Source organism: Coturnix japonica, chromosome 3 (genome assembly GCF_054131305.1).
Source record: "Coturnix japonica strain WE chromosome 3, WE-NBRP24, whole genome shotgun sequence".
In the NCBI taxonomy this organism is placed as follows: Eukaryota; Metazoa; Chordata; class Aves; order Galliformes; family Phasianidae; genus Coturnix; species Coturnix japonica.
In genome coordinates this window covers 88,164,566-88,192,101 of record NC_140665.1, presented here as the reverse complement: position 1 = coordinate 88,192,101, position 27,536 = coordinate 88,164,566, and the positions used below count along the sequence as shown (strand labels likewise).

Sequence of the window (27,536 nt, the reverse complement as noted above, 5' to 3'; positions counted from 1 at the left end):
AGTTTGTCATCTCTTTGGATTTGTAGTGAATCACCCCATGATTTGCTTTGAAGTCTTTAGAAGGGATAGACTTGATGCCTTGTGATTAGTTATTGGACGAGCCTTGGCTAGTAATAAGTTGTTTTCAGTCCTGGACTCTTTTGTTAGGTTTGTCTTTGGGCTAGTTTTGGTAAAATATAGTAAAAATCTCATTTTTAACTTATTCATGAACTCAATTCTGGAATTGAAACCTATAATATTTTACATGCTAAAACCACTACAAATCAGAACATCTTCATCTTTTAGAGGTAGCTACTTCCAGATTTAATGAGAATTAAATTTGATTATTGAATTAATTAGTTTATTACATACTTTGGCATTAAGAAATTTAAGAGAACCTCATACTAAAACCTACTATAGAGACTCATAACAACTGGAAATTGTTAATATGTATATTTAGGGAAAAAAAGTGAGTCATCACTTTATTGTCATGAAATGTATTATAATAAAAGATTCTTTGAGACAAGTAGCTTCCAGAAATGAAACAGCAAGCTGAAAATAAAAAGCACGTTTTTCTTAAAGCTAATAGGAGTTGCCCCCTACCTGTAGCAGAATGGTTTGTGGAGGCTAGATGAATTCTTGAGAGTTAGCCTTGTCAGTAATGCTCCTGGAACTTTGATTCACCATCATTTGGTCTCTGCTGTTTTTTCCCTAGTCCCTGTTCCTGCTGTTCAGGCTAGCTTGCATCCTTTCTCTTCTTTGCTGTCTTCCCTTCCTACTACCCTCCCAGTGTGCCAGTGCTCTGCTTGCTTGAGATTCAGCTGTGTGATAGTCCTTTGCTAATGGGTAAGGTAATCAGGGTATAAAGAAAAGTAGAATCAGCCTTCTTAAGAAACTTACACATGAATACATTAACGTGTAGCTTCAAAGCTGCCTGTAGTTACGTATGGTATCATTTGTAGGGTTATTATTAGATCTCGTGCAGTTTCTCAGGATATCTCAAATCAATTTGTGTTATCTGCAGGATCTGTTATGTAAGTATTGAGAGAGGTCATTTCATGACAACATCACAAGTAATGTACATCATGGCTCTAGATTTGTGGGATATCACCTCTTACTTTAGAAATGAACAAACACAAAGGGCTCATAAGAGGTTTACTTGGGAACTTTCTCCCAAGCACATAACAGTATGCAAATATCTCAGGATCAAAGGTAAGTCAAAGAAAAATGGCACTGAATAGAATAAGTCAGCTCAGCTGGCAGCCTAACTGCATGACAGACCCACAGGCAACTTCAGAGCTGTCAGCTTCACTGCCTGCGGAGCTCACCAAGGGGCCAGAAGCTGCTGTGGAATGAATATTTGCTGCAGCTTGGCAGCTGGATTCTGTGATGGCCCGAATGTCACTTTGGAGTGGGAGCCTCCTTTGTGCTGTTTGGGATGGACAAGAAGTCAGATTTGCTGAGGTTAATGTTAATTAGAAATAAATTGTCATGACTGTTTTTAAGCTGAGTTCTGCCTGCCAAGTATTAAAGAGGAAAAATACATCAAGAAACAAACCAGGACCATTTATTTCTTTAAGAATGCATGTTTATATTATACATGCCATTTATTTCTATTTCTCACTGTTCTACTGAGCAAAAGGGAGAAGTATATCCACATACACGTATACAAAACCCATGTCAAATGTGGAGTTGTATGCAGGATGTCTGTTTGTTCTTCCTTGTATCATATACGTTCCAGGAACAAAACTTGATGAAGGTGAAGCTGATGAAAATTTGCCCTCAGGGTCATCGGGTTAGTGATTCTGAGTACAGCACAAGTAAAAGCTGCCCTTGTTTGCTGAGACAGAACACAGTGCAGAGTACTGACAATAATCCTATTTCTGTTACAGTTAGAAGGATGGTTTGAGCTCTCAACTAATTAGCAGTAATCGCTAGAAACATGACCTTAATGCTTTCCTTATTGTTGTCATTGTTAAAGTAAAAATTCTGCTGGTGATTTCTGAGAGTTGTAATAATAGTAATGAAGTGCTGCTTGTGTGAAATACTGAATTCTTTGGCAAAACAAAAAGTGTTTGACTTATTTTTCTTGCGCCTGGAAGTCAAAAGAAAACAGGACATTTTTTTTTGAGGATAGCTTTCTTCGTGTGCTGGTATGTTGTTTGTTTGTTGTTTTTTTTGTTTTTTTTTTTTGTTTTTTTGTTAAACACAATACATCAGAATGGTGGAATCAATTAAAAACAAACAAAGCCAGTGTCTGGTCTGAGGTGAGCTCTTGCTATCCCTGTTTTGGCATAGTGCCTCTGGTGCTATTTTGTCTGAATGCATGTGCAACAGATGGATGTTGAGCCTGGAACAGGCCACAAGCGTACAACCAGTAAACCCCTTAGATCCTTTTTAACTCTAAATTTGCACGTGCAAGTACTATTTAGACAAGAAAGTCTGTAATTTGAACAGGAGAATTTGCAACCTGCAATCACAAATGTAGGAGAGCTGTTTCCTCAAATACAAATATTCTTCAACTTATATATATATATATTTCTACCCAAATCTGAATTCTTTTTTTTTTTTTCTTTTTTTTCACTCCCAAATGATCAGAAAAGCACTTCACAGAATTTCTGAATACATTCAGAAACTATTTGAGATGCAAAAAAAACAGAATCCCTGCAAAAGTCTTAAAAATCTGGTAAGCTCTTTGCTGTAACCCTTCTGCTGCTGTAACCCTCTTGAGGTTCAGCAAATCCAAGAGCAGTGTCTTGCACTGTAAAAGGATATTTGAGTGAAATCCTGGCTGCACTGTGTGGGACTTCATTCAGTTAACAGGCTGAATTAATATTTCCTCCTATTATTTGTTTTTGAATTCTTTGATCTCCCATAGTTTCTTAGTCATCTTTCATGATGTATTTTCATTAATTCTAAAAGAAGCTGATTCAGACTAATGAGCTGACCCTTTATCAGTTCTGGACAAACAATTCTATGGCTGAAGTTACAAAAGGATAGATTAGTTCAGATCTGATAGTAAAGTAGTGTTGAACCCTGTCAGGAGACCTTTAGAAACTGATAATTATCAAGTAATTTCAGGAGTAATTTAGTGTTGTTTTTTTTTTGTTTGTTTGTTTTTCTCCAGTATTTGTGTATGCTTTCTTTATATTAAATAAAGTCAGAAGTAAGCAAAAACTTTAATAAAACTAGAATGAATGAAGTAACTTCATTCCTTAAGTCTATAATTTGTCAGTTAACTGATTCAGGCAATTTCAGATACTGGAATATTAGCAATCAAATTCAAAACATCAGCAATTCTAAGAAACGAAGTTTATATGTATGTGACAGTTGTAGGTATCACAACTCCGTAATATTGTGAAATCCTGATTTTGATGGAAACATAATTGTTAATCTATTTTTCTAGATATTAAAAATCCCACTCCTGAAGTGTGGGAGTAGGCAAAGTCTTGGTCACAGATCTGTTTAATCTGATGTATGTGTCAGCTTTGAGTGTGTGCATTTTAAGAGAATAAAAGTTTGGAAAAAGCACTGCAACAGGTTCTCCAGGAAGGTGGTGGATCTCCATCCTTGAAGGTTTTCAAGACATAATGGGAAAAAGCCCTGAGCAACCTGGCCAAGATTGAAAATTGATCTAGGTTTGAGCCGGAGGACTAGAATCCTCTGGAGGACCTTTTCAACCTAATAACTTTGGTTCTCTGATCCTGTAAAACAGTGAGTGTGGAAAAAGAAACAAATATTAAAGGAAATGATGAAGTTAGAAAATGCCATGATGATTAAAAGACAGTCTGTCCCTACTTAAAAGAAATATCTATACCAGCGATTCCTGACCTTTACAGGGAGCCACAGTGGTTTTGAGATTGTGCCCAGAGGTTTCAACTCTTAAAGTCTTTGCTGTAGGGATTAATACTACAACATTAAAAATGACTGACACGTCGTTTCCAGTAGGTAACCCCAGTCAAGGTTAGAAGTGTTCTGAATGGTGTTGTATCACAGGAGGCAAAAAAGCATGAAGGCTGTTCTGAAAGCATTGCCTCCTATTTTATTATGTTGTTCCTTAACATCAGAGATGAGTGTTGGTGGTATGACAGTTGAGGATGAACCCTCCCATCGGTATTCCACTGCATTTTGATGCTGTGTGATAGATGGCAGCAGCAGGACACTTTGACAAAATGGTGTCTGACATGGAAATGTGTATGAAGCAAAAGTATAGAATTGAATTATACCATACAGGAAAAAATGGCACCCACTGATACTCATTGACACTTGGTGATTGTTTCCGGAGAGCAAACAGTGGATGTGAGTGCAGTGAGGCAGTGATAACAGAGACCCGAATGACAAGCCACCTTTTGAACAACCATGCAGAGTTTTATGTGCTCTTGTTCATCCCTGGCAAAAATGCATGACTAACGGTGGTGACAATGTTGAAAAATAGTGTTTTGTAGCTGAGAATTTGCTCTACCAAACAGTGTTATTTTGTTCTTGGTATCTGTTATAGTTTGCATGGAAATAAATAGGGGACATTATTTTTGAAGTGAGCTGCATACCATGTTATTGTTTCTAATTTAGCCATAGGAACACTAGATTGATGAAATTATTAGACTGGAACTTTGGAAGGAATAAATGAACAAACGCGTTTATTTTTCTGCAGTTTGGTCTGCTACTGTGGTAACTCTTGATATGGGCTAAAATTTTGTTTCAAAGTTGATGGTTCATAAGTAAAAGATCTGCTGTTGAAATTTTAAGGAATTTATAACTGCTTCAATTTTCTCTTTGATAGAAGTGTAGAAAGATGCCATGCTTTGAGACTAAAATACTTCACTTTCTGTATTCAGTCATTATGCCTTAAACCATTTCTTGCTGCTGTAGAAAAGACTTTTTCTCTTTTTAAAATAATTTGGATGTTTTTTAGGGTGTTCAACATTTATGTAAAACAAACAAGTTGAGTGCCTAATATAAGAGGAAAGATAGCAAGTGTACCTTTATGTTCCTCCAGAGAATGGAGTCCTATAATGGCTAGTACTCAACTGCTGATAGAATAGACAGCTAGCCAAGTATTGCTGATATATCTGTGTGGAAATTGTACACATTGTGTACGGTTGTGGCACTGCAGTAGTTCAGGTTGCTCTTCTTCACTAACATCTGAAAAGCCATGACCTGGATTGATTCTTTAATGTGGTTTCCATTTCAGTCATATGGACCTCATTTCACTTCATTTCTCTGCCACTCACTATCTTCAGGAAGCTTTTTGGACCTGTACCTGTTTTCATAGAACTTACATGTATCTCATTTTAGTGTAGATGTTGCTTACTGCCTCAAAGATGACTTGCAAGTAGAACTACGGTGGATGCTCCATTTAAACTTTTTGACAGAAAAAAATGCTGTTATTGTTGACCAGGGCAAATAAAAAATAATAATAAAAAAAGATCACTCAAATAAAGATATTTGCTCAGAATTGATCAGAGGCTAACTGTGCCTCACCTAATAATCTGTTCCCTACAAGTTCATAGCTCAGTAGTTTATGTCTTTATGCTCTATATATTCATCATGTACTAAACTATGGCAGTGTTCTTAGCAGAACAAATGTTGCAGTATTCTTGGGTCAGTCTCTGATATGAGTACAGACTGGGAGAACAATTCATTGAGATCAGGCCTGCTCAGGTCCTGTGGGAGATTTCCTCATTTATCACTTTGGCTAATGAGTTCAGCACTTAGATGAAAAACAACAAAGTACAGTTTACTATGGTAAACTCGGAGAATATAACCCAAAGAGACCTCTATCCAAAGGTACTTGTGTTCTTGTATACTGAACACAATTGCTTCTTTTCCATCAAAACAAAATAGTTGTATAAAGGTAATAGTTTTGCTGCTTCCTGCTGGGTAGAAAATGTTAGCTGTTTGGCTCCTTCCGTTTGAAGAACAGTAAGGCTAGTTATGTAAATCATACTAAAAATGGATTACCAAAATGTACGGTCTCTAGAGGCCTATAGTATGAATAACTGAAAGACTTCTCTGTACTATAGACAGTAGCACCTTTCTGGTGAATCCTAAGAATGGGTGGATACTTCTTAGGGCCTCATAATGCCTACTTTCCAAAAGTCCAGTTGTGCCATCAGTTTGTTGCTGATTTAGAGTTTGATCTGTATGTTGTCTGTCCAGCCTGGTAGTGTATTGTCAAAACTGCCACTGTCTTGGGACAGGGCAACCAGAAGAGCCAGAAAGAAACAGGACAGATCAAGGAAAGAACTTTAAGGGATGAAGTACCTAGAAATTACTAAGTTCATTTGTTTTATCCCAGGTTTGATTAAAATGCATTTTTATTGTTCGGTTTTCTATTTAGGAAAAATTGCCATAATTATAACTGCATCAAAACCAACTATTTATTTTTAATTATTTTCCAATATATCTTCATATTTTGTAAAGGTAGAAGAATGTAAGGTGAAATGTTAGTAAGGATGAACTCAGTAAGAGCTAGTTTACTTTATAAATAACTTATTATAATCTGGAGCATGTCACTTTCTATAGAAAAAAAGATTCAAGAATGGATATTCATGAAAGACAGCAATGGTAGAAAAAGCTGTTATTTTTTATACATACAAAACTGAATTTGTATCTACATACCTGGATTAATACTGAATTACACGCCTTAGGTGTACCATTTTCATCCCAAGTAATACAAATTGGAAGTCTGAGATAAAAAAAATATTTTCTGAAACATCTTGAAATTTGCTTGTATTTTGTTGTTCGATAGCATACATAAATGCTAGCTTATACTTTGCATTTTGCTTAAACTTATAGGCTTTTTATTTATTTTTGTTTCTGGGCTGCCCTGCTTATGCAGATCTCTGAGACAAGAGAATGATTTAATAAAGAAGAATGATATATGCAACAGCAATACATGATAGTAACCTATGAAGTAATAGGTTTAGAAAGCTGGGAAATTGGCCAATATTTCAGGCAACAGGAGGGAAAGCATTTAACTTATGTCCACAGAAAGTTATGGCTAAGAATTCCATTTGCATTGTCTTCCAGAAGGGCACAACTGGTGATCTTTGAAGGTTTTTTTTTAGCCTTTACAGAGTTTTGAAGTCTTTTATATTATCTATATGTAAAAGTACTTAAAAAAAATGACACAAGATGAGAGAAAATATTGCAGAAGAGAGTTTGCATTGCAGTTACACTGAACTTTGTTCTCCGGGACTCGAGTTTTACTTTGTCCAACAGAACTTAAAAAAGTTCATCCAGTTCCTCTTGCTTAAAAGACACACCACTCAACATTCCTATTCTCTCTCCGCTCTCTAATTAATGTTTATTATTATCAGCTTTTAAAGAAGTTTGTAATTACATTAATATGCACTGTGTTGTGGTAATAAAAGGCCTAAAATATTATTTTAAGATATATTGTGTACTCCATCATTAATATGCCTTATTTAAGATGGGAGTAGAGTAAAAAGAATCAGATATGCCTTTTAGTTTTTTGTTTTTGTTTTTAATAATAAAAGTTTCATTAACTGATCAAAATATAAAAATAGTTTAGAAAAAAATGTGAAAAAATAATATTGAGCAGTTTAAAAAACTTGGATAAAAACATCTATCTGATAGAGTTCTTTTTTGTCCATGCAGTAATTATGCACAGAAATTATGACCTTTGGAATGAGTTCTATCGTGTGAAGATGTAATTGGGCCATAAAATCCACATAAAATTTTATGAAAGAAAACTGGCTGAATGAGCCTGGTAGACAATTTAGAAACCCAAATATCTCAGCTATTTTACTGAATTTATACCTTAAAAATTCTCCAAAGTGATCATAGCATCCTTTCATCTGAGTTACGTCATTCATCTAATGCTTCCAGAGAAGATCCGGTTTAGCTGAATCTTCACTGTCTGTTTCTAAGGTCTTGAGTGTATGGGATGACTAAGCCTGTCCAAAGTGATGAGTGACCTTTGATTTCCACCATAAGTAATCATAAATAATATTATTTCTACATGGCAGCAGCTCAGAGTTGTCTCAGAAGCTCAGTAGCATCTTTGGCTGAATACTCAAAACTGAGAGACTCCAGATCACAAACATTCAACAGTCATTATCTCTTAGAATTAAATCTATATGAAGGCCTTCAAACAACAGAAAGTAACATAATTATAGTTATGTCCATTTCCTTTATTCATTTTGAGTTCATCTTTGTAGACTCCAGAAATCTCATAGGCTCTCTTAGAAAGTTTCAGGAACAAGTAGGAGTAATTGTTGATCCCTCTACATTATATGCATTATCAAGGGATTTGGCAAGTAAAATTGTTTTCCTTTACTCAAATATATAATACATGATAAAGTTCAAGTTTAGAAATGTCAGTGGCTCATTCACGTGTGTCTATCTATCCAAGATATTGGCTTACAGTTCCTCTGTATTCCTGCTACCTGCCAAGTGAATGTTCATGCTGTCCTAACTGTAGGAATAGAATGTTGGAGTAAATATTTTTAGAATAGCAACTGTCCTTTATCTATTAAGAATTAATATTTTTTCTTTACATTCAGTTTTTATAATGTATTCCATTCTGCTATGCGGTATTTGACTCAGTACATAGAACATGTGACACGAAACTCTTATTCCAGACATTCTAGAGATATCCATGTCTTCTTACTACCGTGCCTTCTTTTTGCCCTTACATAACCAAAGGTCTTTCCATTTCAAGAACATCAAACCATGTCAGTAAACTTCAGATCCGATGCTAGGACCAATTCCATTTGCCTGTGTCTTCAAGTATCTCAATATTCTTCACATACTTAAAAATTCTAACAACTGTTGAAATACAGTACAAGTGTGAGCAGATAGTAAAGCTGCCTAATCTCCATTGAAATCACTGGAAAGTTTCTCAAATATATTCCCTGGAAAACTGAGTACTATTTTTCCCCCTTAAAAATAAAAATATCCATCTGGAATTTTTATTTTTTTTTCCTAGTAAAATATATATATATATTATATATAAATATATATATATATATATATCTCATCTCTGTTCTGTTAAAGTTTATTTTCTCCTATTGAAGTTTTTGAATAGGCTGCTGAAGCATGGACCATGGAAAGTTTTAGGATTTGGTGTGCTGGAAGAAGTAGAAGGTTTTTGTGTTGAATATCTAATGGATATCAGTAAGGAAAGAGCTATGGACTGTCAGCATTTTAAGTACAGTATGTAAAATAGGTGATAAAGTTCTTTTGATCCACTTTTGCCTATTTATCCTAGGTTTCAGAAGGGCAGATCCATGACCTGAGAACATATCCAGTCACAGTAAACATGCAGTGTCAAAGTCAGAAATAGATGTGGAGAAAACCAAAAGATAGAAAAAAATATTAACACATTATATCCATAATATTTCATCAACAGCCATTTAAAAATTTAGACCTTGTTTTAACGGTTTATTCATTATTTTATCATGCCTAAAATTCACACATAGAAAATGGTAAAAAGGGTGACATTTGACTTGCAACAGTATTCTTATTGATAATTCATTTGAATTAATGTGAGTTCATATTTTTGCTTATGAAACGATAATTTCTCGTCTCTTTAATAGGAGAACAACTAATCTGGAGTGGGTAGGTAATTGCCGGGCAAGGACTTGTGAATACATGTGCAGTTAGGTTCATATTTCTCTATTTGTTCAGTAGATAGACATGCAATTAATTTAAGGGAGCAATTAGAAAATTCACTATCATGTATTATTGCCAGAAAAAATAAAAACCGCCACAACAATAGAAGCAAAATGTGTGGCCAAAGGAGTGACTTTTGACAGTATGAGGGTTTTTTTGTGTGGATACTACAATAATTTCAAGTGAAGAAGGTGCCCTTTGAATTATCAGACTGCCCAGATCTAGTATTGAGGTGGAAAATATGTCTATGGAAAGGTTTTAGGTGTGCTGTTCACTAATTCTTTTACTGTCTAGAAATGCGTTTTTAAATGGCCTTGTTTCTTCCTGCCAATCACATAATCAGTTCGTCCCTGTTTCTTTTCTTGTGGGGCTAAGCTAGCTTCCTCATTTTTTCAGTTCATCAATACAAAACTGATTTGAAGCTGAGCTGTATAATAATAAGCCTTTCAGCAGCCAGGCTTGACACTTGCCTTGTAATTAAGGCCTTGATGGTTGTGTTGATGGCAAATGAAAGAAAATGGCTTTGTTCTCAATTCCAGAGGCTTGATTGCTGGTTCTCGTTCTCACCTGAATTCGACCCATTCTGCATTGTGCACATGATTGCTGGAGTGTGAGTAATTGCAGCGCTGGCAGATGACATTTTCATGAAGCACACTCTGCAATGCTCCAGAGGGAATTTACAGAATTTATAGCTGGAGAAGCTCATCAAGCATGGATTTAGGAAATGCCTGTGTGAAAAGTGGGAGCCCACAACCAAATATCAGAGCTTTTCTTTTGACATTTGCTTTTACATAAAGGACCAGTGTCTGCAACCTGTCTTACCTTATGTTAGCAGCTTGTTCCTAACTAGATTTTGTGATTAATTTGTGATTAATACAGTTATTGAAGTTCATCAAGCAGTATTTTCTTCTGCTTTTTTTTTTGTTGTTGTTGTTTGTTTGTTTGAATAGGAGTCTTAGTAAATGAGATGGAAAATCGTTTTCTCATTTTCATTCATATTTTTATGTTTCCCTAACCTTTCAACTATTTAAAAATTCTTGGCTGATATTTATTAATGAAAATGAAAGCTTTTATAAAAATCCTCTTATTTCCTGAAGATGTTGTCCTACAGCATATTTTGTTCATCCTGAATGGAAATGAGTGTTCATTTAAAATAGTGACAAAGGCTTCTACAATAGAAATAGAGATCAGCAATTGCAAATTGGATCGTAGTTTGAAACAAAACCATAATGATTTTTGTACTGATCTTTACATAATTCCGTGAATGGTGCATTGCATGTTGCACATGAGAACTGCATACAGAAATTTTGCATCATAGATAACATGTCATGATAAGCATTGTCTTTCCTTATATCTGCCTTTGTAGTCCTCTCTGGCTGCATGTTCACTATGTATTGCTTCTGAGCAATCTCTCATGTTTCTCTTTCCTCTTTAACACAGCAACACTTTGATCATTACCTGTTGGTTGTTGCCCTGTTTGTTGCCTAAACCACCAGAAACATTTATGGAATTCTGGTGACCTTTAATCACAGCTGTTTAGGCTGTCACCTAATTTGCATGCAAAAATTAATAGCTGCTGTGATTCAGACATATTTTCTTCACTGCTGTCTGTCTGGCAAGCAGAAATATCTACATCTAACTTCTAATAATTCTTGAAGGTTCTTAATCATGGCAAGTAGACAGCCTCTCCTCCTTGCATTCAGTATTACCAAAAGTCCTGAGCTATTGAATTGATTGAATGTTAGGTTGTTGGGGTTTTTTTTTGTTGGCTTTTTTCCCCAATTAATTTTTTTTTAATTTTTTTTATTTTAATTAGACTTATTGATTAACCCCTAGGAAAAAATAGGTGAGAATTCCTTTGAGTTTTTGTAATAAATATTTGTTTCTGAGTAGCGTAGATTACTAAAAAATATACAGGAAAAAAACAGATGTCTATGCAGGTAGTGTTAAACCACCTATTGTTTAAGAGCTTGACTTACCCTCATTTCAGTAATAGATCTCTATATCAATATTAATAAATGACAACAAGAGGAGAATCAATCGAAAGTGCTGACAGTTGTTTTAATTTATACTACATTCCTCAGATAATTGGGTAGCACAAGCGGAGAGTTTTGAAGTGTCTTACCTAAATTTAAAGTTGCTATGCTGCTGACATTTAAATAAATTAGGATTTTTATTTTTTCTTTTCTATTGACTTCAACATAAAGAAGATGGAAATTGTAAATACATCATAGTTTAGTCACACGTAGTAGAACTCCTAATTCATTCTCAATATTGGCACTAAATTCTGTTCTTAATTTTAAATGTTTCTTAGGAACTCAATGCATACAGTTTCATATTCTAAAAAATCTTGAGAATTTTGGTCTCAGAGAGTGATAATTCGGGTCAATTGTTGTCTTTTAAGCCATGAAAACAATCATATTCAGGTTTTTAAAACAAGAATTGTCTGCAGTTCTTAATCATATCTGTTACAGTTACTACTGTAGGGTAGATGCAAGTAAACACCTTTGTGCTTGCTGGTCTTCCTGAAGAAGTCTTAGAGACACATATATGTTCTGGCAGCCTTTTGTCTCCCTGCTTTCCCAGCAACAGAACATTGTTTTCCATTAAGTTTTGAGTGGCAACTCAGTCTCAGGAGGGAAACCTACCATTATTTTTCAATATCTGTGACAAACCAACCATACCAGTCTAGGACATGTAGTCAGTAATGGACAGGATGTCAGGCTCTGTATCCTTAGTTGGGATATTTGGCATTGAACAGATTTTCCTGTGTGAGAATGAGACCTTGATCAAAGCAAAGCATTCTGAGAAAATCATGAAAAATTTTAACTTCTTTGCCAGTCTGTGACAGTACGGTATACTATGATGAAAGGGATAGAAGCAACAGGCACAGAATCAGGAAATGCTGCAGTAAGCAGGTACTTTTGAAACTTGCTGAGTGGAAGAGAAGAAACAGCCTGATACCATTCACTTAATTTTAGTGTCATTTTGGGCGTATAAGGAATGACAATCAAATATTACATTTTAAAGACCATTTTTGGATAGTATTAGCATATAACAGAAGCTGTAATGTTGTGAATCACCTTAATGTTTTTCAAGTTGAGATACTAAAAATTATGAAAAACATTCAGCTATCATTCCTGTGACCTTCACAACAAGATTGTTATTAAGATTTTCCCTTGTAGCCATGTGTGCCAACATTTTTGTTATCTGTTCTTGTCCTCTAACTTCTCTCACTTGTGTTAGTGACCCAACACTCAAACATCTTGTTTCATTCTTCGCCATTTCCTGTTTTTACATTACTCTGTGTCTTTTGCTTGATAATGTGAACATTTTGTGATCTTCCACATCTTTTCAGAATTGATGTTTAATTTGCTTTTATTTTCTATACTCATCTACCCTTCACACAGTATCACAGTCTTGTGCGGGTTGGAAGGGACCTTAGAGATCATCGAGTCCAACCCCTGGGATTCGAGCCCCTGTGTAGCAGAGCGGCACTTCTACCACTTGCGCCACAGGGGGGATTTGAACCCGGTCCTCCAGTATTGCAACGCGGCATTCCTACCACTGCGCCACCGGGGCACACCAGAGTAAAGACCAGAGAAAAAAGTTCAAAACCAGAGAAAAGAGGATACGCATCTTGTGCTGTATTTTCAGACTAATGATGAGATGACTTTTTCTCCTGTGGCACAGGGTAGAGTTTCCTCCATTCACTATGGGAGTATTCCTGTAAATTTTGTTCCATCTTGTAAAGTAGCATCTCATTTTGTTGTGGGCTTATTTGATTTCTCTTTGAGTCTAAATAAAGCTGTAATCTTGTTTCACTTTGCATTATCTTTTAATCCAGAAATTATTTATTTTAGCACATTTTATTTTCTAGTCAAGAATTTTTTAGTTTCTTTTTGAATACTTCTAGAGAAGGGGCATACATAATTCTTCTTAGAAAAGTATCCCGGTTCATCTCAGCCCTCACTGTGAAGTTCTTCCTTTTATCTAATTATACTTTTTAAATTTGTTTCTTTGCTTGTTTGTTTTTGACATCGAGCCATTACCTTATAACTACTCTCCCTGATAAAGAGTTGCTTCTCATCTTTCCAGTAGTCTCCCTTTAGGAGGTGCTGGATGGCAGCTCTAAGGACTCCTAAGATCTTTGACCAAGCTAAATAACCCTGACTTCCTCAGCCTTTCTTCATAGGAGGAGTACCCCAGCCCTCTGATCATCTTCATGGCCCCCCTCTGGACCTATTCTAACAGCCCGTGTCTTTCTTGTCACGGGGGTCCCAGAGCTCAGCACAGTCCTCCAGGTGGGGTCTCACAAGAGTGGGCTGTATGCGGGGAATCGTCTACCTGCAGCTACACTTCCTTTAATGCAGCCCAGGATATGATCAGCTGAGTTGCAGGCATACATTGTGAGCACACGTCAAACTTTCAGTTTACAGGTACCCCCCATGTCCTTCTCGTTGCCCAGTCTGTGTTCCTGTTTGCAATGAGAAAGTTGTGGGAACATATGCTGTTTGCATGGGCACACCTCTTGCATTGTTAGGATCTCTCTGGATGTTGTCCATTCCCCTCCGTGAACCAACAGTGTGGTGTATATGTCTATAATATATAAGTTGCTGCTATCTGTTTCACACTTCCATTTGTATGGCTATCAGTATTTCTTAAGATACTTTTCACTACCTTTAGTTGCTTCAGAAAACAGCAGGAAAGATCCAGAAATTAAAGTCATTTATTTGCCCAACGCTTAGTTTAATTAGCAGGCTGCTTTGATTACCTGCCCTTTCTTCTGCTGTGGCTCTCTAAGCAATATTGTATTGAGGAGGTCAGTCTGAATGCAAAAAAGTTATTTGTTGTCTTTTGAGGTGCTTCCAGATCAGCAGCTCTGAATGTAATAGCCTTTCTCTTAACATAAATCGTTTTGTAGTATTTTAAACATTTGAGATAGAGGACACCATTTGGATAGATGATAGCCTAGACATCCAGACAGCTGGGGTGCTATTTACTTAAGGATTTTCAGATTCCTGACTGTTCTGACATTTCGAAAGAGCTACAAATAACGCTGTGGAGATTTTCTTTCCATGTTCACCATCTCCATTGCTTCTTGCAGTCAAGAAGGTCCAGAAGTTTTTCATTCAGCTGTTTGTGGTGTTTCCCATTTTCTCCACTATTCATCACAGTCAGAGTGAGAACTGTTTATCTGCTGTTGAGATATGCATTCAGCCAACCCATTAATTCCTGTGTGCTACTTGTGCATTTTCCTCATTAGTTTTAACTTCTTGTTTAGCAGCATCTGATTCTTTTAATTATTAATCTTACCTATGCTACACTTGACATCGGAAAACATGACATACAGTATCAGCCAGGATGCTCATGGACCGTCTGCTTTTAGTGCAGACATTACAAATTTTCCAAGAGCACTAGGTGACAATGCTGGATATTTCCTTCCTCTGATGAGAAGCATTCACTTTTGTATCTCTTTTGTATCTTTGTATTTGTAAATTCATGTAGGCTGTTACCTTCTAAAGTCTGCCCATCATTACAAATGTCTCATAAATTAATATTCATTCTTTAAGTCGGTTTAAAAAATTATCTATTGGAAAGAGTTGTAATAATTTCACCTCTCCCAGTAAAACTTGTAAATCTAATTACATCACCTCAAGAAACAACTTAATGTGACTGCTGCTGTTAAAATATTCAGTTAGACTGAAATAAAGTATACAGCCCATTAAAGGCAGATGATGTGTACTTGAGAGTGGGATAAAGCTGGATGTTTGCTTGAGATTTCTGTTTTACTGTTTCAGTTTTTCTTCTGTACCTTCAGATTTAATAACACTTAAGGTGTCTTTATGGCATTTGTTCTCAGCATCATTTAGAATTTAACTTTTTGGTGGGAATTTTCTTCTGCTACTGAAACAGTATTACCCATAAGGATAAATTACTAGTTACATTTTTGACACTGTCAGATAAGTTCATCGCTTAGGGCATCTCAGAGACCAGTCATTCAGTTGGTCTTTTAAATATGTTTTTCCTAGGTGGTAAGCAGCTTTAGCCTCTTACAGGTATGTATTTATGCTCTGTATTTCTACTTTTGCAGATGTAATTGAATTTTCGTTTGAGCTCCTGAAACAAAGGATATTTATCATTACCAGTGTTTTAACAGAAAATTATGGGGACTTCATTTTTCCCATGTTCTCAAGGGCAAATAAATTGCCTGCGGCTGTGCGTGTATTTATGAAGCTTAGATTAACACAGGTCTCTGAACAGATAATGCGTATGGAGAAACTTGATTTGTATATGCAAAGCTCCCTATAAATGCAAGAGAGCTGTGGGAAATCAAATTTTCAGATTTGAAATAGAAGGTGGAGAGTGCATAGAGGAAGCCATTACCTCTGCATGTTAGTAACTGATTCTCCTTCTATGAAGATATTCAAGACCCATCTGGTTGCTTACCTGTGTGAATGATTGTAGGGTACCTGCCTTAGCAGGGGGTTGAACTCAAATGATCTGTTGAGTTCCCTTTCAACCCCAGCAGTTCTGTGATGCATTTTCATATGTTTATACTAATTGTTTATAATAATCAAGACTGATGTTGCTGTATGTCGACCTGAATGCTTCTATGGCATTGAGAAATAAACTTGTATGGCAAATTTTGCTGCGAAAGCAAAAACTCTGGAGTTCAAACTGGCAAGGAGGAGTGTGTGGTGCTTTCTCGTCGCCCTGCTCTTGGCTGCTAGCCGTGGTGCTGAAGCTCTGCGATGCTTGCATCTTGCGTTGCGAAATGACAATAGGCTGCTTAAGCTAAAATGGAAAAGTAGACAGAAAAGTTGACCATATCCATTATTTGACAGGCCTTATTTTATGGGGAGGGGGGGAAGGGAAGGGAAAGGAGTGGGGTGGGGCTAATTCTTGTTTTCAGTTGAGTTTATAATTGTTTTCATTTGAGTTTATAATTGAAGTAGCGCATTGTCATTATCTCCATATATTGTTAAATACATCAGTCTGCCCTACTTTTAGAGAAGTTCATTCTGAAATCAAAGAGAAAAGCGACATTAAGGCCACCATGAAGATGCGTGTGTAAATATATACAAAACACTGGGTATTTTAAAAAAAGTAAATTATTGGAATTAATGATTACACAGAAGAAAATACCATCTTGGAAAGGGAAAAAAAAAAGAAAATAAGCTAGAAATCAAGAATTTTGAATCCTTGTACAATGATTTTATATATACTTCTATAATGACACCATATTTTTGATTTATAAAATAATTTTATTAAGTAAACTCTGGTTCGTTTGTGAAAAGATTCCATTTCTACATAAAATTACCAAAATTTTGACATAGATTTTGACATTGTTTACAAGATGAAAAGGCCTTCTTTTTATTTATCTCTAAAATGTGGAAAAAACTAATAAAAGAATACTTCCTAGTGTATCTTCATGAAAACAGTTTGTTTAATAATAGTTTGTAATCATATTTCTGTTTACATTTTCATTAATGCTGTAGAATATTTCCTTGCCTGAAAAGTAAAACATAAGACATCAAGTACAGTGTCTTTTAGAAGATTTATGGTAATGCTGATGAATTTAGCTGAGCATAAAAAGCATGGTGAGCCCCTCAGGGTCTCTTATTTTCTTGACACACTCCACTGCTGCACCATTAACACTTCGTCTGTTATTGCCATCTACTTAGTTTAATGAGGATCTTTGAATTTGAAGTTCTACACAAGAAACAATGGCTAAAATAACTGATGTACCTACTGCAGCTTTCAGCAAAGTATTTATTCCCTTTGTATTTTTTAAGGGAAAAGTACATTCATGTTCTTCAGCAGTGTAGTTGTATCACAATGGTTTCTTTAATTATGGTAGGTGCTAATCATGAGCACTGAGTAATGAGTAGAAGTACGATGCTTTATCTGTCTGTGTAAAAGGTAAACACATGCTGGATAGCTTCTAGAGGAGACTCTTAATCACTTTAAAATTCTTTCTATTAATACTGACACTTTAATGTGAAGGAGGAATAGTACTGCTGGAAGTTTTTTGCTATCAAAGCAGAATATTATATTACTTCTAAGAAATCAGAAGACAAAGGCTAGGTGCTGTTTTCCAGTACCTGTATGAATCCAGCCAACTGCAGTAAAGGGTCAGTATGTGGCTCATTAGATTGGATTCCTAAAACTGAATTTATCACAGTCCTATGAATACATGCATAAAACATCTTAAATTATGAAACAGTAAGCTGTGTTATCAGACAAACAGGACTCAAACGGATTGAAATCCGGAATAATGCTGCACTAGGATACATCGTAGAATTTAAGAATGGCATTCTAACCTTTTACTGATTATTGAGTGACCAGCAAAAGCAAAAGATTGCCCCAAATCACCTTGAATACCTAACTGATCTGGAAAGTCTCTGCAGGACCAAATAAAAAGTCTGAGTCTGAGAATGAATTTATGTTCCATGGAACTAAGGAATTCAGTTGTTTATTAGATTTTTTAAAAAGCTATTGTTAAATGCATTTATTAAAAGCCTATTTTTAAAAGTTAGAATAATGTGAGCGCTTTGTTCTGTTCCTCATAAACTTGCTATCATATAGTAAAGACATTTGTTTTTTTCTTTTAGAAAATGAATCTGGAAGAAAATTGGTGAATCCAACCCAGTGGACCTGGAAGCACTCTGACAGGCTCAGAGAGCAGAGTCTGGACCAAAGAGCAATTACCCCACCAAACGATTTCAGGTACAATTGACCTAAATGTAGCATTCTCTAGATTATTGACAAGAGTTCATTTCCTGTAGTACTTTTCCCATTTACTACTCCTGGTAACCACTGTGATCTTATCTGTCTGGTGCTGTGTGACTTCTGGAATGCAGCTCAGATATTTCTGTTGTGCATTATCTTTAAGGACACAATTCATGCTAGAAGAGTCATTTACAGTTAAATTAAATGACTGTTCTTGCTGTTGAAGTTGCACAGAGCATGAATGAGTTCCTGAATCCATGTGGACCTGAATGTGCTGGGATTCTTCACTGTAAAATCAGAAAAATAGTATTAGTTAACCCTAAAGAAATAGAAGACTTTATTTCATTAAACTGTAACAGCAGATTCTTCTATGCATAATGGTGGGGTTGACGGACTTGTAATTTACTTCTTTGGTATAAATATATTTATCCATGAAGTAAGACTTCCTTCGGGGACATCCTACCTACAGGCAATTATCATTTGTTGACTTGGAAAAGGAATGAGTATATGCACCAAGTTTAGAAGTGTACAGAAAGCAGATGAACCGAATTCAGATGCTGGTAATGTTACAACCCGCTTTAATTTTGATAAATATATATCTGTTAAGAGTTTCCTGCAAACTTTTGCCAAGTGCTGGGTAGAGTTGCATTCCATTTGTATGGAACATGCAGATCCATTGGTGCTCATCATAGAGATTTTTTTTCATCCTTTTACTGAATTTTTATTTGGAAAGTCCCTTTTTTGCTCAGAAATCCAAAATACTACTAGTATCAGATTCCATGCTGTGCAGCTGTTGGAGAGCCATTTTTTACAGAGCTTTGTGAACTAATATTGTAAGATGCAACTGTGGTAGTTATTTTTCTGCGTATTTTTTTTTCTATGTTTTCCCAAGAGAACATCAAAATACCTAATTTGTTTGAGTAATAAGCTCCACAAATAATCGTAGGTCTCACTCCTCAAAGGAACATCAACACAAAGTTCAATTGAAAGCTGAATAATTCATAAGGTAAAAACACACGTACAGTATGTTGGTCTGTGTTGATTCTCTTAATGACAGTGGATGTCAGTTTTAAATGTAGCTAGACTCAGGAATTCTACAGTATGTTCTAAAGTGCAATGAATTGGAATGTCTGAATTTGATATTAATCAGAAAAATGCCAGTCTTCTTCTGATTAGTTCCATCCTTTGTAGAGGACTTAGATTTTTCCCTATAGTAATAGAGGGCTTTATCCAGACATGAATAGGTAGGTATTAATGTCAAAATTTATGTTTATAGCACATATTTTATAGTGAAAGTGATGTCTCAGAACAGTCTAACAAAGTAGTTTTCCTCACTGTGCGTTGCACTCTCTAGGCTTCAGACAAAATTTTGTGAGGCATTGTGTTGAACTTTACACTGTGTTAAAGAAAAAAAAAAAAAAAGAAAGAAAAAAATAAATTGAAGGAATGTTGGTATTTTTTGTTCTTTAGAGTTAAGAAGGAATGAAAGAAGTTTAGAAATATAATGGTTAAGGAAAGGTGTGGAGAAGTACTGTATTTTTGTCTCAAATAAGATAAAGTGTGAATCAGTTAGTCAATTACATAGTACTTAAACTAGTGTAGAGAAAATCTTAAGTACAGCAGAAAACTGATTTACCTCCCCCCCACCCACATTCTACTGTGAGAATTTGATGTGACACAACACATTAATGGAAAGCAATAGTAATCTGAAATGTGAATGTTAAGAAGAATGCGGTAGAATAATCAGTGAAGGTGGGATGAGAATGTGCAAGTCATGGTTAAGGCTTTTTTGTTTGTGTGAGTTGAGGTCATAGAACTTATTGTGCTGCGCTTTGTGTAGTTTGCATGGTAATTTCTATTGGGCTGCTAAATAAAATACTTTCAAAGTTTGAGGAAACAAAATGGTTTAGTAAGAGGACATTTCTGTGGCAGACTCTTCCACAGAACAAGACGATTAAAAAACCACTTGTCTAGGAGAAAAAACAAAAAGTAATAAAATAACTGAAATCAGTCCTATCCCAACATAAATGACAGATAATGCCTAAGCAGTTACCCAAGCCCCAGAGATTCTCAATTGAAATATTTAACTTGTTTTTTTCCCAAAAATTTTCATTTGGAATTTTATAAATAGGACTCTGCATAGTCTTATTGACTGCTAGATTTCTGCAAGGGCATAACCTTACAGAGTTAACCCTGCTGTGATGTGATTTTTACTACTTTCTTTTTATCCATGTGAAATATATCTAAAAAATGATTTTATATGTGCAGAAGAATATCAGATACTCATGTTTTATTAATTATTATATTTAAGTATTATGTACATCGGTTTGTGTGTTGACTTACCATAAATGAATATGCTAGTTTAAAACTTAGGAACTAACCCTGAAAACCTCATGTAAACTCATTTCTCTGTGTGATTATTCTTTTTGAGAATTGCTCACTACAGCTGTTGATATATAGAAACAGCATTCTGAGTCTCATGTTAAGTTCCATCATGTACTGTATTATGGATCCAAGAAAGGCATAACATCTTAAGTATTTTTTAATTTACTTGACACCTTGAAGTATTTATTTGACCTCTTTAGGGGTGTACTCTAATCCCTTACAGGATGCAGACCCGTAGAAAAACATACCATAGATTAGGGATCATAAGCCACTTTATTCCTGTTGTTTTATTCATTTTTCCCTACCACCATGGTGAAAAGTGATAGTAAAGTAATCCTAATTAGGCAGCATAAGAATTCCTGGTATTCAGTGTTCTTCTTAGGCAGCTTTATATTCTTCCTGCTTGTTCTACAGTGCCTCAGGGAATGAGAAATGTCTGGTCCATTAATTAGAGAATTAGCTCAGAGTTGGGAAAGATGAGTTCAGTCTTTGTCTGTGCTACAAACTTCCTGCAAGACCCTTGGCTAAGCATAGAGTAAAATTCTGCAAGACCTAAGGATCAGAGATTTTGTCTGCTTTTGAACAATCAGGTGTCTTTCCAGTATCTTAGTTACTCCACTAATAATTGAGAAGTCATAAATCTTAGCTTACCTAATCAACTTCTTTATCATACTATTCTTATGTAAGGAAATTGGTAGAATGGCAGGGATACAGAAAGCCAAATAATACCTTATCCTAGTTCAGACAGAGTTTTACAGATAGGTTGTCATGATGACAAGTTCATATTAGTTCTTCGCAGTGTAAGTCTTCCTAATACAACCTTATAAAAAAGCAAAATTCATCAATCAAAATGTCACATTGCTAAATTTGCAGTTTATAAATTACCACTGTAAAATTAAGTAGTAGAAATCATCACATAGAATTGTACTCTTTTCTTTTTCTCTCTCTCCAGACCTCAGTGGTTTCAAAAATGAGACACTAAGTTCTTTGAACTGCAGGCTCTAGGCAGCATCTTTGCTCCTGTGAACAGGTGTGTTGTTTATACTGCATGGACCAGCCAACTGTCACAGACTTCTGCTGATGATAGCAGGCTAAAGAGAACAGTTATGTTAAAGCTGAAAACATCAGGGCGGGGCCATATCACCAATAAGAAGCAAGAAAAAGATGTTTCCTGTTTTCTAGGCTATAGCTAGGCCTTCCAGAATACCTAATCCATAAATCATCCTGAAAATAAGTGGGATGTAAAATTAAATTAAACACAGTATCAAAGGGCACAGTTTTCCCTCACTGCCCCACAAGTTATGTCTAAATCCCTGCATATCAAGAGGAAATATAACATTAGTAATAATGTTTTGTAAAAGACGTCTGATGATGATAGAGTCAAAAATTTTTGTAACAATTAGGATGTGTTGGAGCAATTGGATTATTAGAAGATGAAAAATATAAATTTACTAGATGAGTTTTTATAATATAAATTTACTAGATTGTTTTTTTAAGGCTGAATTTCATTCGTCATAACTACTCTTATCATTTTATAAAGGAAGGTAGTCACAGCTTTATTTCAGCGGATTTCCATTTTCTTAAATTATGGTCATAAATAATTCTTCTGTCTTGATGAATTGGTTGCAAATTTTGGTAGGCAAAAAAATTTTTGCCCATGTGCTCATTTTACCCTTCTCTGCTTCAGATGATTGATGAGGTATTGCTTAGCTGCTAGATGCATTATTTCTTCTGAAGCCAAAGATGACAAAGAAGACTAATATGAAAGCCAATTGGAGTTAATAGGAATAATTCATTGATCAAGTAGAGTTTGGATCGGGGTTGATTTAGATCAGAGCTATACTTTTTATTCTGCAGAAATAAAGTTCTTATTAAAATGCCTAGAGATGAAAATGCTTTTATACAATGAGACAAAATAGGTACACAGATACATTTCTACAGTCATACATTAATTGTCAGTATACTGAAGAAGACTGAGGAAAGGAATATCCTTGATAAAAACTAGGAAGAATCTTATCCAGTAAGTAGCTAGATTCAAGAGAAATACATGTATTCTGGACAATCAAGGCTATAATAAGCAACTTTAGTTTCTTTTTCTTTTGAAACGTGATAGGAGGACAAAGCATATGCAGATTCATATAAGCTCAGCAGTGCTTTCTGTATGCAAATACCAATACAATTTTTGACTCTGTAATAGGTCCTCAATAATGTTATTGCAAACAAAATATAAAGAAGGAATAGGGACACTTGAATGTTTCCTTTTTTCATCCAAATGCATTTTCAAGAAGGTGCAGCGGGAGTAGGCAGTGCCATTTCTCGGTCACCTTGCAGATTTCACGAGGGAGCTACTCCACTGTGGTTTGGAATAGTGCAGAGCAGAGCTTCTCAGCAGCTCTTGGTAGTATTGTCCTCAGATGACCTTGCAGATAGATTTCTGTGATTTCTGTTTCAGAGTCCTACAGAAGTTAAATATTGCTGAAAATAGCATTCACTTTTGTGCTCCCTTTCCTGGCTTCTAGGGTGAAATTTGTCTGCCCTAATGTAGATGTCTTTTATATCCAATTTGGTTTGGCTAGACTGTCTTTATAGTCAGTAGAGAGAAACAGACACTTTTAGGGCATGATTCATCTCTTTGTAAGGTACACATCTAAATAGGTCATATGAATTAAACTTCAGAATAGTATTTTATACTAGTGAGAATGAAGGAAACCTAGGAAATCAGTTTAGATGCTCATATATTGGAAAAATAAAATTAAGTGAAAGGAAGTCTATGTCTGTAGGTGCCACATCAGAGGAAAATGTCATACTGTTAAGAGGTACCTTTTCCTTCCGAGCTTCTGGCTACGTCTCTGAGTTAAACATTCATACGTACGTCACTTGGCTTTAAATTAAATAAAAATTGCCCACTCACCTCTCAGTATTTTAAGATGTGAAAACTGAGTAGATTCGGTTGTGTGAATAGATAATTTATGTACATCAATTATCAGCAATTCCACTGATTCTACATTGCTACCATGCTACCGTATTTTTACTAGCGTCTGCTGATAATTTGTGTGTAAGGATCTCATCATCACTCTAAATTGTCTTTGTAAGCCATTTCAGAACCAAAACCAAATGCTTTTCTTCTCAACCTACAATCTCTGCACATAGATTGAGAACCGAACATATAGAACCATATATAGAATGGCCTGGGTTGAAAAGGACCTCAAAGACCATCTAGTTTCAACCTCCCTGCTATGTGCAGGGTCGCCAACCACAAGACCAGGCTGCCCAGAGCCACATCCAGCCTGGCCTTGAATGCCTCCAGGGATGGGGCATCCGCAAACTCCTTGGGCAACCTGTCTCAGTGCGTCACCACCCTCTGTGTGAAAACTTTCCTCCTCATATCTAACCGAAACCTCCTCTGTCTCAGTTTAAAACTATTCCCCCTTGTCCTATCACTACTCACCTTGGTAAACAGCTATTCTCCCTTCTGTTATATGCTCCCTTGAAGTATTAGAAGGCCACAATGCTGTCTCATTTCCAAGCTAAACAAGCCCAGTTCCCTCAACCTTTCCTCTTAGGAGAGGTTCTCCAGCCCTCTGATCATCTTAGTGGCCATCCTCTGGACAGTTAATTTAAGCTGGTAGACTAATTTAAGACATATGCAGCTTTTTCACATTCCTCTCTTTTCCACTGTTTGCAAAACTCTAGATCCCAGCAAACCTGCAAGACTATTGTCAGATGCATACCCAGGAGCAGCACAAGGATGACAGCCTGGAATAAGCAGATTGCTTGTGAGGCTAACAGGTGCCCAGACATGTTGTTTCATGACCCAGTGTAATGATGCAAAAAATGATCTCAAATGCACTTCAGTCAACAAATGAAGAAAAAACCCCAAACTCACAATACACCAAATAAAAAAAAAAAAGAACATTCCCTCCCCCCTGAAAAACTCAAGCAAACAAAAAACCAAACAGGCTTCAGAGATATAATCTGTACACTGTAAACAGTTGTTTAAGCAAGAAACTATGAACTGGAAGAGAAGTGTTCAGATTTCTGTTCTGCAACAGATTAACTGTGCTCAGGTATTGACATTTTTTGCCAAAATCTGTATTTTGACACTTGATTTGATGACGTTTTTCAAAAATAATGGGGGCAAAACTACCATGGATTCCACAGAGCAGATGAATTTCCATATGTAATTGAGTCATTTGAGTCACATGCAGATATTGGCTTAAATATCCCTTCCTCACTTCCCCTGTCTTTCAGAGCTATAGTATTAAAGTGCCTACATTTGTAATAGTTTTGAATGTGTAAATAACAATAACAATTAATTTGGAAGAGCAAGTGTAAGATCAGTGATGATTATTATATTTTACTTTCAGTATGTACTTAAATATACAGCCATGTTTTACAAATGTGATAGGTCATGTCCTTGAGTGCAAATGAAAGCAGAGAGCACGGTGTCATCTCTGAATCAATATGCCGATATAAGAGGCATTGTTCTTAAGTACTTTTTACACTGTCCATATATTTAATCAGAGCAATTTTATTAATCAGATAACCAGGTATAGTTAATACCTGCATGTGCAAAGAGTCTATGGTTTTCTCAAACAAAAGCACTCATCCATGAGAAAAGTTAGAGGGGAAAGCTTGATTAGTCTTCATCTTTAATGTATTTGAACTGGGCTAGTGAAAACATATATGTTTTGATGCTTCACCTTTTTGATTCTTACTAGTTATTTGTCTGAGCTGCTTCTTTCTAGCTTTTTTGTGTAAAATATCTTAGAAATGATAGCTTGTTTTCAAAATTTATTGTGGCATTTTCTTCAAGATGAGATTAAAATGACAAAGTATAGATGTTTACATGCAGGTTTCTCTGCTGCTTTCTTAGTCAGTGGAGTTAGGACACTAAAGTGACTGATAGGCTGAATCTCTTTCTAGTCTTCACAAGCATAACTGACTCCACTGGAAGTTTTGACAGGGGTAGCAAATAAATATCTAAATCTTTCATCTTTCCTTCTTGTAATACTACTCTTTTCAGTCCCTGAATTATCTGGAATTTAGTGCAAGTAATGAAAGTAATCTGTCTGCTCCTATAAAACTTCTTAAAAAAATTATGTTTTGAATAGTTTCCTGTGTCAGGGACAACTCATTCTAGGTTGTGCAGAGTGCTGAATTTCAAACATACTTGAACTGAAGTTTTAGAAGGTGTTACGTAAAAGTGGACATCTAACTGTATTCACAGAAGTTGCCATGGAAATGAAGTGTTCAACTGTCGGAAAGAGTTAGGTAAATAATTCAGTGAAGTATTTCAAGGAAATTGTTACATGTATGCTTGTATTTCTGGACATTTCCTTCTATCTCTGTAAATATTCATAAATATTGTAATATTTAAATTCATTTTTCTAAGGTGAAAGAAGCTGTGCTTTCTTTAAGAAAGTCCTTGTGTTGCAAAAGTTAATGTTAAATTCTTAAGGGAAGGCCCTTCAGCACAGGATGGAGTCTACATGATTTTCTTAAAGTATTTTATAAATTAATTTAGTGATTCTGTTCAAGGAGTATTACTACATAAAACCCATCCTCAGTTAAAACAAGAAATCTCTACAGTAAGGGGGTGTCCACCAAAAAATTCTGTATTTCATTCAACAGGAAGAACAACAAAATTGTGGCATATTTATGGGGCTGTGTCTTTTTCTTTTTTACAGGCTTTCAAAGCTGCAGTTTGATTAAAATTTAAATTGTGACACCAGTAATGAGTGCAATAATGGAGTAGCCTTTAGTGTGGAGGCTTGGAGTCTTGCTGAAAGAGACAAATATTTCATTGCTGTTTTCTGTGTCCTATCCAGTCTGCATTGAGGGAGCTCTCTTACTCTGCACTGTTGGGTATTCTTCATCTCTACATTTATTAACAGTTCTACTATCTGGAGTCCTGGGAAGCACGCTGAAGTGAACAGAAGCTGAATATACTCTTTGCTTGTGAGAATCAAGTCAGAAATTGCTTGTTTAATTCATGCAGTTTCACTGATTCAAATGATAATGAATGATAAGTATCTGGAAGTATTGTGGTGTGGCATTTTATATGGATAGTCTGTATACTTTAATGTGCCGCTACTGGTGTTTATGTTGATAAAGGAAAATCCTGGCTAAAACAAAGATCCACACTTTCTTTTTCTAGAGAAGACAAACTGGCAGTGAAGCAGTCATTCTAATATTTCCAGTTGTCACAAATTCTCCAGTATTGCATTACAGTAGTCAAATTCTGTTTTGAACTGAGTGAATAAAATACAGATGGTCAATGTACATCTTTTAATCAGATCTCACTCATCAGGATTTTTAGTTACTTCATATTATATTTTGAAAATTGAAATTCTGCATTTAGTAGTCCAAGCACTCTAAAGCTAATGCATGCCAGAATTAACTTTATTAGGGCAATTTAATTTAACCTGCCCCATGCATATGTATTATGAAGTGTTCTTTAATTACATGACCACGTATTTTTCTTAGATCTCTTTCCCGTTCAGTTCATAGATTATGTGACAGTCACTTAATGAGCATCTGTTTAATATTTTGTTTTCTGAATATTTTTTCAGTGTGTGACCCCATACCTTGTTTACTACAGAGTATTTAAGCCCTTCTCTGAAGACAGAATTATAAATAATTTCCTTTTGGCTTTTTCTTAGTGATCATTGCTATAGCATCTTAATGATGAACAAACATTAAATTAGTTTTACTGCAGGCCCCTGAGATGGGAAGAAAATATGCTTTCCATTTTATAGATAGAAAAGGTAGAAATTGTGTTCAAAAGCTGC

General features: G+C 35.6%; 1 protein-coding gene across 39 annotated transcripts in view; it reads left to right on the top strand.

Annotated features, from left to right (window-relative positions):
- The window catches only part of MYT1L (myelin transcription factor 1 like), a 274,007-nt gene that overhangs the window by 60,354 nt on the left and 186,117 nt on the right, over positions 1 to 27,536 (top strand). For all 39 annotated transcript variants that reach the window (XR_014944905.1, XR_014944904.1, XR_014944906.1 and 36 more), the window contains exon 2: positions 18,240 to 18,354. The gene's annotated coding sequence lies outside the window, so the exon portion shown is untranslated. The remainder of the gene's footprint in view (positions 1 to 18,239; positions 18,355 to 27,536) is intronic.